Source organism: Parasteatoda tepidariorum, chromosome 5, assembly GCF_982258835.1.
Source record: "Parasteatoda tepidariorum strain Cologne lab strain chromosome 5, Ptep-v5.0, whole genome shotgun sequence".
NCBI classification, from domain to species: domain Eukaryota; kingdom Metazoa; phylum Arthropoda; class Arachnida; order Araneae; family Theridiidae; genus Parasteatoda; species Parasteatoda tepidariorum.
Window position 1 is genome coordinate 116,357,682 of NC_141759.1, and position 12,644 is coordinate 116,370,325.

The 12,644-nt window shown below is 28.0% G+C and overlaps 1 long non-coding RNA gene across 1 annotated transcript in view; it reads left to right on the top strand.

The window, feature by feature from the left end:
• The first annotated feature begins 312 nt into the window (after positions 1-312).
• LOC147810051 (uncharacterized) overlaps positions 313-12,644 on the top strand; it is a 43,697-nt gene continuing 31,365 nt past the window's right edge. Inside the window, exons 1-2 of the long non-coding RNA XR_015434113.1 lie at positions 313-495; positions 10,691-10,751. This is a non-coding gene — a long non-coding RNA (uncharacterized LOC147810051). The remainder of the gene's footprint in view (positions 496-10,690; positions 10,752-12,644) is intronic.

Sequence of the window (12,644 nt, forward strand, 5' to 3'; positions counted from 1 at the left end):
CCCCCCAGTTCAATGGTCAGACGAAATATCGTTCTGTTCATTTTATTCATTGATTGACAATTCCATGTCCATTTTGCAAAATCCTTCTTTCTTCGTAAAATGAAAGTTGTATTTCGAAATGAGTTCACAAACTTACATATGCATGTGTAACAATAAATAAACATCATTTATTTTTAAAAGAACGAGGATTTAAATAATTCAATTAAAAATGTCATGTACTGTTGAAAATTTCGATTCCCTTTCCCGCCATTGACTTGGCGATTTCCTTTCCTTTATCTTCCTAAAGAAATTAACTTAAAGCAACCCTAAAAAGAGTAGAGGAGTTTTCATTTCGCTCTGCGAACATTTGTGCAAATGCAAATTTTCTTTGAATCGTCCTTCTATTTGATTGGTTTTAAACTAAGAGGCGAAAATGAAATGAAATCATCATGTGATGGAACAATTTATAGAACGGTGCATTTAAGACGGTGATTGTTCGTGATTCTCCTGATAGAGGTAATAAAGAATTTTAATATACTCTATATTCACGATACATTTTATTTGCTAAATAATTTCCCTTTACTAATATTTATATTAAAATCTTGTATTCTTTCCACGTGGAAAGAAAAATGTTGTGTATATCTTCAGACGCTTTTACCAAACAGTTCTTCCAGAATGGAAGAATTCTTTTTACACTCGGAACACTTTTGTAATATTTAAATTTAATGTGATCAGATAATAAATTGTTTTTTTTTAATAATAAATAAAAGGCATGACAAATGAGATAATTAACATATGTGTTCGGTTTAATATCAGAGACTGTATAGATGTTATTTCTGGTATTGTTTTTAGTTAATTAATTAAAATAATCAAGTAGAAAATTTTAAGTATGTAAAACATTATTTTTCAGCTTATAATTCACAAATAAAAATTTTGCTGACTTATTATAGAAATAACGATGAAAATTTATAATTTACTTGTTTTCAAATGGAAGCATTTCAATTAATATGAAGTAATGCTTCTAAATTAAAAATTAGCACACTTTAGTATATATAACATTTTTAAATCTATTGTTTATATGAAAGCTATATGACAGAAATTTGTTGAATAAACAAAATTAACGTTTTTAATTATTTATATAAATAAATAAATCAATTGGAATTAACTGGAAGAAATTCTAATTTCTTTTAAATGTTTACATTAATTCAAAACTTAATATTTCCTATTTATTTAAAGTTCTTACCATATATACAAAATATTAATGTTTTTTTCACAGTTGATTTAATTCATATTTTTCGTGATAAAACATTTGATTGATCATACGTGAATTTGCAGATTATTTAATTTTTCTTATCTGAGTCTTTAACATTACATTAAAAGACATACAAAGAATTTAAAAAATATTATAAAATTTTTTTGAAGTAATTAGCTGTTAGACCATAAAGGTAAATTTTAGTTATTGTCTATAAAATCAAAATAATTTTTAAAAAAAAGTATTAATTTTTAGAACTTTGAGTATTTGATACTATTTAATAATGCAATTCAGTGAAAAGATAAGTTTAAAAAATATTTAATTTTAAAGAAAAATATGTATATATTTTTTTGAGGTTGATCAATTATGGTCAAAAGTTTCATTGTTTGTATTTAATGTATTATTTTGTATACTCACAAACTGTAATTCAAAGTAATGTCTTGGATATATATGTGTAAAAACTTTCGGAAAAAAAGTACCAGGAAAAAAAAAACCCAAATCATTACACCTCTTTTATTTTTGTGTATAAATTTAAAGTCCCATTCGTTTGGGATCATTCAATCCGAATTTAATGAGATTGAATTAGATTTTAAAATTAATTACAAAATTATTGTTTTTAAATTTGAAAAGAAAATTGTAAACTGCGCAAGATATGAGTATTCAAAGTATCTTTATATTGCGCATGCGCAAAAAAATAAAATTTTCATAATTTTGTAACGGATTGTAATTGGCAATGAAAAAAGTTTGATTTTCACTTTGTAAAAATTTAAAAAGTTTTAAGCACTTTACTAAGTAGATTTTGTATATATTTATTTTTAAAAAGACTCAAAACGATAGAGGGTTTTTTACAAATTTCATTTTGTATTTTTGTATCATGATTTGCATTATGTAATTTGCAATGCTACAAAATGACATTTGTGGATAATCCCTGATAATTTTGAGCTTTCTTTTAAAAAGTACACAAACTACTTAGAAAATTGCTTCCAACTTAATAAACTTCTATGATATTGAATACTACTTTTTTATTTATTTGACAGAAATGATAAAAGTAAATATTATAAATTTTTTTAAAATTTTTCTGCGCATGCGCAGCATGGAAGAACTACTTAAAATGCTCATAACTAGTGCAGTTTGAATTTTTTTTTCTTAAAAATTTTAAATTGTTTCAAAATGTTTCTTTAATTTTATTAAATGTTTTTTTTGGATTATAGTAGAAAAAAAAAGATAAAGGAAAATGTAAAACAAAAAAAAAGGTTTTTTTTTAAAAAAAAAAACTGTCCATATTTCCGTGTCAAAAATTGAAAGTGAATTAGCATTTCATATATACAGAGTTGCCACAGGCGACTAAAAGCCACTATTTGCAACTATTTTCGACCTGATGCGACTATAGCAACATTTTTTGCATGAAAAGTCTAAGAAAGCAACTATTTTCAGGAAACGAAGACTATAGGGAGACTTTTGTGCGCTCCTAGGTTGTTTTTTTTTTGGCACAACTTGGGTTGACAACCTGCGTCCCACTGTAGTTTTAGAGCACAATGAATTTTTTCTTTCTTAAAAAATGTTGATTTATCACTTTTTAATTTAAATTCGATTTATCACAAAAACGATTAAAAAAATTCGATTTATCACTTTTTAATTTGCACAGATTCCATTGTAAATCTATTTTGTTCCTCGATCGCCTTTTCAACAGTTATTGCTACGAAATTCTGCATGATTTTAAAAAACCCAATTTTTAATATGATATTACGATGTGAGAATTTCAAATTTGAATAATCACTTTTCACAATATATATGTATATATATATATATATATATATATATATAAATATATATATATATATATATATATATATATATATATATATATTTGCTAGATCAATTATTGTTTACACTGAAATTTTTTTAGTAAAAGTATGTTTTTTTTTAATGAGAAAATATTTTTTGAGTGATTTCTAGTAATTAAAAGTATTTAATTTTCTGCAAATATAAAATTTTTTTTTATGTAAAAATTTAGTGCTAGAACACTAATGTTTGTATAAAAATTATATTTGCTACCAACATGACTAAATGGATCATGGTATGTGACAATTAAGTCATTTAATAAAATTTTAGTCAAATTTTTGTTCTTATTTAGGCAACTATTTTCATAGTTTTGGCAACTATTTTCATAGTTTTGGCTACTATTTTCATGCTTTAGGCAACTAAAAGCAACTGTATTGTTCATTTATTTCTGTGGAAACCCTGTAGTAGAGCAAATAATTTAGATTTATCCGTAATTATTACGATGTCATGACCAAAATGATGGACTTACGTTGAGTAATAAAAATTACGGATTTTGATAATTTCCATACTAATTTACTAAACATAAGTTTTTTCCTCATAACTACCTAGAACTATGAAATTTTGTTGTCCTTAACTCATTTACTTATCTTTTTTTTTCTTTACTCTTCTAACAAATATAAATACAATAAATGATTAAATATTGTTTATAGAAGTATAAAATTAAAAAAAAGCTAAGAAATCTTATTAATCACTTTCAAACGGACTGCTCTGAAATTTTATCTTCACTCCTTATCAAAAATGCAAGAAAACATAAACCCAAATAAATTCTGTAAACAGAAATGCATCAAATGCAAAATGATAAAGAATTCTAGTGTTAATTTCCTCCCAAAACTAAAACATTGATTTCTAAAAATCACACTTATTTCATCATTTTACATAGAAGTAAAAAATTTCAGTGTTGCTTAATTTTTAATTTAGGTATATTTAAATCCTATATCTATATATAGGTATAGGATTAGGTTAGGATATCTTCTATATCGTTTATCTAAATCAGGGGTTGCCAAACTTTTTTGATCGTCGACCCCTACATAATTTTTCGAAATCTCCATCGACCCCCTTTAAAAGTAATTTTCTGTTAATTAAAATAAAACTATTAGATACTGTGTTTGTACATTTATTTTATCATTTTGAACATTTATTAAAATAAAAGTACATAGTGTAACATAGGAATGCACAACCTTTTTGAGTGAAGGGCCACTTGAACAGCAGGTTGGCTAACGAAGGGCAGCACGTATTTAGACATGTTAATGACAAATGTAGTAATGTTTATTTAAACATTAGCGTTCTATTTTTTCATCAATAAACTTAGTAATATATTTGTAAAAAATTAAAGGTGTTCCATTATTAGAATTAATTCAAAAATAAAAAAATTATACTTTTTTTTACAAAAAAATTGCTATTTTTATCATATAAACAATAGATTTATCAAAATAAATAAACATTGAACAAAAGAAATGTTTTTTTTTTATCATATCATGCAATAAGAAAATTCATTTTAGAATTAAATTCTAATAAATAAAAAAAAAACTGCAATGCCCACAGAATGAAAGTAGGAAAAAATTTAGTCATAATTAAGTAATATAAATTCAAATTAAATATTTTAATTGAAGAAAATTTACAGATTTTAAACAAAAGCCTAAAATAAAAACAAAACTGTGATAGTTCAAAATAAAATTCAATGCTTATTTTGTAATGTACTTTATTATTTCATTTTATTAATTATTAGATTTTTTATATCGTAAACATTTTCCTTTTTTTTTTATCGAAAAAGATCACTTAAGCAACAAAAAATTGAAATCTAAACTACAAACAATGAGCAGTTTAAAAATTCACGTTTTTCGCCATTTTATGAATTTCTCAAGCTGCAATAACATTGCATTTAAATTAGGGATGTAACGAGTATTTGGCACCTTCTGTGAAAAATTCAGTTGGTTGAATGATCAGTCAAATATTCGGCAAAATACTTTTTAGAAATGTATTTTTCTAAGTTTTTTTTATTTTTGAATTTTTATAGATATGCATTAATTTAAAAATAAAAAATAAATTATAATCAGCAAGTCAATTTTGTCATTTCGTTACTTGGAGAATTGAGAAGGATTTTTTTTACATTTTTTGCTGTTTTTATTATATCTAGCATTTTAACAGAACGTCTCATACTATTGATTTATTATCACTCTTTCCCTGTACTGTAATATAAATAACCAGTAACTTAGAAAAGTGTGATTTTCAGTATTAAAGTTTTATTTCAGGAACGAAGAAAAATTAGTTTTTTCTGTTTTTTTTAGTCTGTCTTTTTTAGGCATTTTTATTATGACTCCGCATTTTTTTTATAAATAAAGTTACTAATAAAATTTATATTATAGCAATTTTTTTTTCTTCAAAAATTATGGCAATGAGAAAAATTTAAATTGAGATTTTCAGCTTAAGAGTTTCATTTAAAAAATTAAGAACGTTTTTCAAACTTTTTATTTTCTTTAAATAAAAAAAAAATTTTTTTTAGACGTTTTTGTTATAACGCAGTAATTTTTAATAGCATTTCTGTTGACTTAATTCTTTTTTTCTTGACTTTTTCTGGTAATTTGAAAACTGAGATGTTCAGCTTTAAAATTCTCTTTCTAAAATTAATTATTAAAATTAAATTATTAAAAATTTCTAAAATTAAGATTGACTTTTATGTTCTCTGTTCGCTTTTCGACATTTTCAAAAACGTTCTTGATTGGCCTTATTTTTTAGAGTTAATTTATGAATACTTTTTTACAGGGAATATTATTCTGAGCATTGAAATTTTAGTTTCAGAGTTGCTATGCTGCTAAAAGATTTTGCTATTTGGCCCCAAGTGTACGGCGCTCAGTCGATTTTTTTCTTCCTTTTATTTTGCCGAATATTTGGTTTTTGACCAAATCACAATTCATTACCACATTCGACCAAATCATATTCGTTGCGGAAAAAAAAGAAAGAAAAATAACTAGGATTTACGATAAAACTGCACCGAAATACCGTATCAAAAAGTGATTAATTAATTGCGTGATAAACAATCATGTGCCGTAAAATCATAGTTAAATAACTGATCGTCAAAATCATGTGGAAAAGTATAGAAATAGTTGGGGGGAAAATTACTTACATTTATGCTGAACTCAGCACGAATAAAGCGTGTCAAATGCACGATTTAAAATTTGCATGTCGTAATATAATAATTTGAATTTTTTATAATACGTGGGAACGCATAGCAATAACTGCCGAAAAAAAAATGTTGAAAAAAAGGAAGAATTGCAAAAAAGAGATAAAAATTCACTTAGATTTAAGATGAAATCGTCACAAATAAAGTGCACCAAAAAGTGATTATTTAAATGGGCGATCTGAAACTTGCGTCGTAATAAAAATTCGGCATTTTCGAAATCACGTAGAAAAGCGGAAATAACTGTTTAAAAAAAAATCATTTATATTTACGATAAAATCGTTTTAAAGAAAGCGCATTAAAGAATCTGTAAAAATTGATTGTGTCAAAACGTGATGACTTAAAAGTGCGATTAAAAATTGCCATTTTTAAAAAAAATTTCATTGTGTTTAGAAGCTCTCGCGGGCCGCACTTCAGTAGTCGAAGGGCCGCATTTGGCCCGCGGGCCGCTGGTTGTGCACCCCTAGTGTAACAAAAGTTTTATGAAAAATATATTAATGTTGAAATTTAATACCTTAATATTTATGAAATAATAAGTAATTAGAAATAATAAGTAAAGTAACTACGGATTTATTGCTTCTTAATCAATGACATGGGTGTGTCTGGTGTTTTTTTTTTTTTTTTTTTTTTTTTTTTTACAAGGTTCGTTATATTGGGTCAATATATTGGTCAATTTTAATCTTAAATCCCCGCGAAACTCCACATTTAATTTATTTCTGTTCTTAGTTAAGATTGAATTTACGTGACTGAAACCGGCTTCAACCATATAGGAACTTAGAAATGCTATCATAAATGGCTGAGCTATTTCGTTAAGTTTTACATATTTTTGCATTATATTTATATTTGTCCAAAATTTGCTTATTGTTAAATTTTTAAAAAGCGTCCTTGCTTCAAATCCCCATAATAATTCAGCAAGCTCATCTTGCAGGTTGATGCCCACGTTTTCAATTTGAGCAGAAAATGGCACAATAATCCAATCAGGGATGTCAATGTTTTCCAAATCAGCAAAACGCAGTTTAAAATCGTCGCCCAATTTTTGAAGATTACCTGTATATATTTCCAAGTCTTCTTCTTTTATTTCTAATTGTCACATATCTGAAAAATACTGATAATCCTTCGACCAATCGACCCTTCCGGTTCGGATCGACCCCCATTCGACCCCCTGGCTAAGATCGACCCCCGCTTATGTTAAATAGACCCCTGGGGGTCTATATAGACCACTTTGGCGACCTCTGATCTAAATATTATGTTTTTATTCAATAGTAAATTTATGTATAGTTTTATGAATGTTTTATACCAATATAAAATGAAGCAGTATATACTGCTTAAAATTGAGTTAATATGAATTTTGTTAAGGTTAACTGAATATATTTCTGTGTTATTGTACTTCTGATTATTGATCTCGGGGGTTCAGGGGATAAAGCACTTGCCTCCCAGTAAGGTAACCTGGGTTCGAATCCCAGCGATGGCGGGTCGAAATAAATTTTGCGACGACTAGAGTGCTGGAGTAAAATATCCTCAGTGTTATACGAATCATGGGATAGAGATTCTTCGCCGTCAGTTTAACTGTGGAAGGTTTTCGGGGTTTTTCTCCTCATGTAACGCAAATGCGTGTTAGTTCTATCAAAATGTCATCTCCCAATCCAGGAGTTTCCTTGTCTTTTGGTTTGGATTCAAAGTTACAAATCTATGGAGTTGAACGTTAGTTTCATAAACACAAAATTGGGTCTGCTGTTCAACTACGATTATAAAATAAAACAACCGCTATAAGCATTTTTATGCCTCCAAATTTTGTACAATTTGATACAAGGATAGAAATTACGAAAATTAGGCGCTATATAGTGAGTAATAATCTCTTAACATTTTCACTGGTCTGTTTATGTCTCGATTAAATTTTTTGTGAACAAAAAAGTACTAAAGTAATTTTAAATAAAAAATAAAATACAAAGAATGTGTAATGTTCGCAGGGGTCTGTTCAGACTTTTTGTGAAAGGTCCGCTTTTATGAATTTGTGCAAATAGGGTTCGGTTATTGCAAAAAACTTTTTCAAGGACTTTTTAAATTGTAAATAGATACAAGATTATGCTCGGCACTGTAAAATTATAATAAAAAATTAAATTTTCAAAAATAAACAGCAATTGCTGCTTCTAAATTAGAGATGCAACATTTGATATTTAACCTATATTGCTGAACACAGAATATTCATTTCGGACGAATAATGGAAGAATCGTCTGCCGAAGATAAAACTTAATTCGTTTACATCCATCTTTCTTGTTTTCTGCCCTGGGAAGGGTTTATTCGATTAACAAAACAATAATGAAGATAAACAAATTTGTGAAGGGTCCAATTAAAAGAAAAATCATTTTGTGAAGGGTCCGTTTTTAAGTTAAAATATTTTGTGAAGGGTCCGTTTTTAAGTTAAAATATTTTGTGAAGGGTCCGTTTTTATGAAAAGATATTTTGTGAAGGGTCCGTTAACGGACCCAAATTTCCTCTAAACGGACCCCTGATTCGCAATTATGATGAAATACAAGTTTCAAAATATCTGGTCGTCACCCAACTGCCGCAAAAAGAAATCAAATATACAGGATATATAATATTGATCGCCGTTTCTCAGAACCCTCAAAACTTAAGTGAAAACAGTATGAGCATTAAGGTTTGAATATTAATAGTGAAACATTGAAAAAAAATGAATAAAAAGTTTTTTACGAAAAAGTTATTGAAATTTAAGAAATCTAGGGAAAGAGGGACAAGGAATCAAAACCTGTTTAGTTGCCGGAGAAAAAAGGAGCTCAACTGCGGTCATTGGAAAGTTATTATCAGGCTATCAAACTGGTTTTGTTATTTTTTATCCAGTCTTTTTCGCTAGTGATTCAACTCTCTGCTTTTAATAATTAATTTCAATATAATATTTTTTGGTCACTTTAGCTTGCCAATTTAGAATTTATTGGACTTATATTAACTGTTTTATGTTTCTTTTAAAAAAAGGTTACGTAGCCAGCTAATTAGACTGCTTAAAAGGAAACTGATTAACAAGTTAGTCAACTTTTATACAAAAACGTACAAAGTTGAGAAAAATGAAAGGGCTACCAGATATACTCGTATATTTAAAATCATATTAACTTGTCAATATTTATTTTTCACACCTCTCGTCATTTATTAGATTTTAATAACTCAAAATGGATAGAAAATATTTTTCTTTACTGAACTTAATGAAAGAAGTTGGCTTTTGTACAAACTGATTCACTTTTTAACTTGTCTTTAAATGCCTCTTTTCATTAGAAAATCCGAAGTATTTAAACTCGCAAAGGTAGAGATTAAATCTAAATTTTACCGTATTTATTGATTGTTTAAAAAATTCTATCTGTGGTAAATTTTTTATACTTTACATAATGGATTTATTATTTCATAAAATGTAATTTTTTTCTCTCCTTACTCTTTGTCAGTCATAGTACGAATGCACAGTATTTAACCGTTTCCCTCTAATAGAGTCGAAATCGTTCATAATGAACCCAGATTTAATGAGGAGCCGGATTTAACGAAGAAAGCAAAAATACTTGGTTGGTAGACCCAATTGGAACTTAGTTCGCTTTTAAAGAGCAAACCCCGGTTTCAGCAATCAATATTTTTGTGATTCATAAGCAGGGGTCTGTTTAGAAGAAATTACGGACCCTTCACAAAATAATTTCTTTTAATCGGACCCTTCACAAATTTGTTTATCTTCATTATTGTTTTATATGTTGCATCGTTAAATTAGTAGCTGTAATTGCTGTTTATTTTTTAAAATTTAATTTTTTAATTACATATTTACAGTGTTGAGCAAAATCTTGTATGTCTTTACAATTTAAAAACTCCTTGAAAAAGTTTTGCAATAACGGACCCTATTTGCACAAATTCACAAAAGCGGACCCTGGTTGAAAGAATGCGACTTAACGTTTATTTTATATTCACTAATTACGAGTAATTTTTTCACAATTTTGCGAAAACGGACCTTTTACAAAATGTCTAGACAGTCCCCTGATAAGAATTACATTTAATTCCAACTCTCCAGCTCAGTTAATCCCTTCTTAGAACAATTCTTTTTTGATATTGATGAATTTATTTCAAGGTTTTTTATAATTATTTTCTTATTTTTATTTTTGACTATTTGGGCCATAAAGCTTATCCGAAGAACTGTAACACTATAATAAGAATAGTTCAAAGCAATTTAATTACTTTTTTCATATTCTACACAGAAATAAAAAAAACAAAAGAAATAAATACTGTATTTCTAATTTAGTAAGTAACATTGAACGTTATTGATTTTTTCACAACCGCTCGGTTAAACAGCATATATACAGTCCCTTCGTGCCGCTTGCTGATTGCTATCTCCTATAGATTATATGCTTGCTATTTTGATGTGTGAAATATTGATATTAATATTATCCAATTTCTGTTTCAAGGTCATGAAACTAAGGAAATCGGAGCTTAAGTTCGAAGAATTTTGATGGAAAAAAATGATAAGTACCGATTTTATTGCTTGATTTCAATTCTCTTTCTCTCATTTATAAATATATATATATATATATATATATATATATATATATATATACATATAATATTTATTTTACTTCATTTATAAATATAATTGTATATAAGCACAATAAAAACAAAAAGAGGATAAAAAGATGCTTTTATAAATTTGGAAAAACAAAGCCTTAATTTCCCAGTTAAATATTAAATTAGTTTAGAACATGCAACATTAAAAAAACACTATTCTGCATTTTTCTTCACAGAATTGATTTATTATTTATATACCAAGACATGTGTTTATTAAGTTTTGAAAAATTTGCATTCAAATAAACAAAACTAAATAGAGAAGGTGGATATAGTAGCGAAAGGTTTATTAACTATCAAATTATTTTGCACGCAGCTTATAGAATGTTAGTAAGTCTAATATTACTTTAATTCATATTTTTTTAAGTATTTGAATTTTGAATATGAAAATTAATTTACATACAATAACTTTATCATTATTTCTCTTGATCAGAAGGTCAATCTAAATTAATTAATAATACTCTCGATATAAATTATATTATGTCCTGATTATGATTCAGAAATTATGTGTCGTTATCGGCACGGCTGCTATCGTGATAGCAAATATTTTTTTAATAACTATTCTCCTTTGTTTTTCTTTTTTTCTACTAATATTTTTATAAACGATTATGTTCCTGCCAGTTCGATATCTTTTCATTTTCTTTTGAGTCATTATGCCCCAACCAGTTCGAGTGATGAACTGGTTGATGATGGGGTATGTCTTCCAGAAAGTCCGGAATATGATTGAGTAATTCTGTATCGCTAGCGGTAAAACAATTACTTGATCTATGTGCTTGTATTGCCGGGGCCGTAGTAACGATTTAGAAATTCATCTGCAGAGTGTAGTTGCAATGAATTTCTTAATCTAGGACCTGTCCGCCTTCCGGACACTGGAAGCTTACTTGCTGTCGAGGTAATAATGCTTATTTTTTTCTAGCATTTTTCTTTGTTTTGCTTTTTTTCTTTTCTATGATTTTTCTAGTTATTATGCCCCAACCAGTTCGAGTGATGAACTGGTTGATGATGGGGTATGTCTTCCAGAAAGTTCGGAATATGATTGAGTAATTCTGTATCGCTAGCGGTAAAAGAATTACTTGATCTATGTGCTTGTATTGCCGGGGCCGTAGTAACGATTTAGAAATTCATCTGCAGAGTGTAGTTGCAATGAATTTCTTAATCTAGGACCTGTCCGCCTTCCGGACACTGTAAGCTTACTTGCTGTCGAGGTAATAATGCTTATTTTTTTCCAGCATTTTTTTTTTGTTTTGCTTTTTTTCTTTTCTATGATTTTTCTAGTTATTATGCCCCAACCAGTTCGAGTGATGAACTGGTTGATGATGGGGTATGTCTTCCAGAAAGTTCGGAATATGATTGAGTAATTCTGTATCGCTAGCGGTAAAAGAATTACTTGATCTATGTGCTTGTATTGCCGGGGCCGTAGTAACGATTTAGAAATTCATCTGCAGAGTGTAGTTGCAATGAATTTCTTAATCTAGGACCTGTCCGCCTTCCGGACACTGGAAGCTTACTTGCTGTCGAGGTAATAATGCTTATTTTTTTCTAGCATTTTTCTTTGTTTTGCTTTTTTTCTTTTCTATGATTTTTCTAGTTATTATGCCCCAACCAGTTCGAGTGATGAACTGGTTGATGATGGGGTATGTCTTCCAGAAAGTCCGGAATATGATTGAGTAATTCTGTATCGCTAGCGGTAAAAGAATTACTTGATCTATGTGCTTGTATTGCCGGGGCCGTAGTAACGATTTAGAAATTCATCTGCAGAGTGTAGTTGCAATGAATTTCTTAATCTAGGACCTGTCCGCC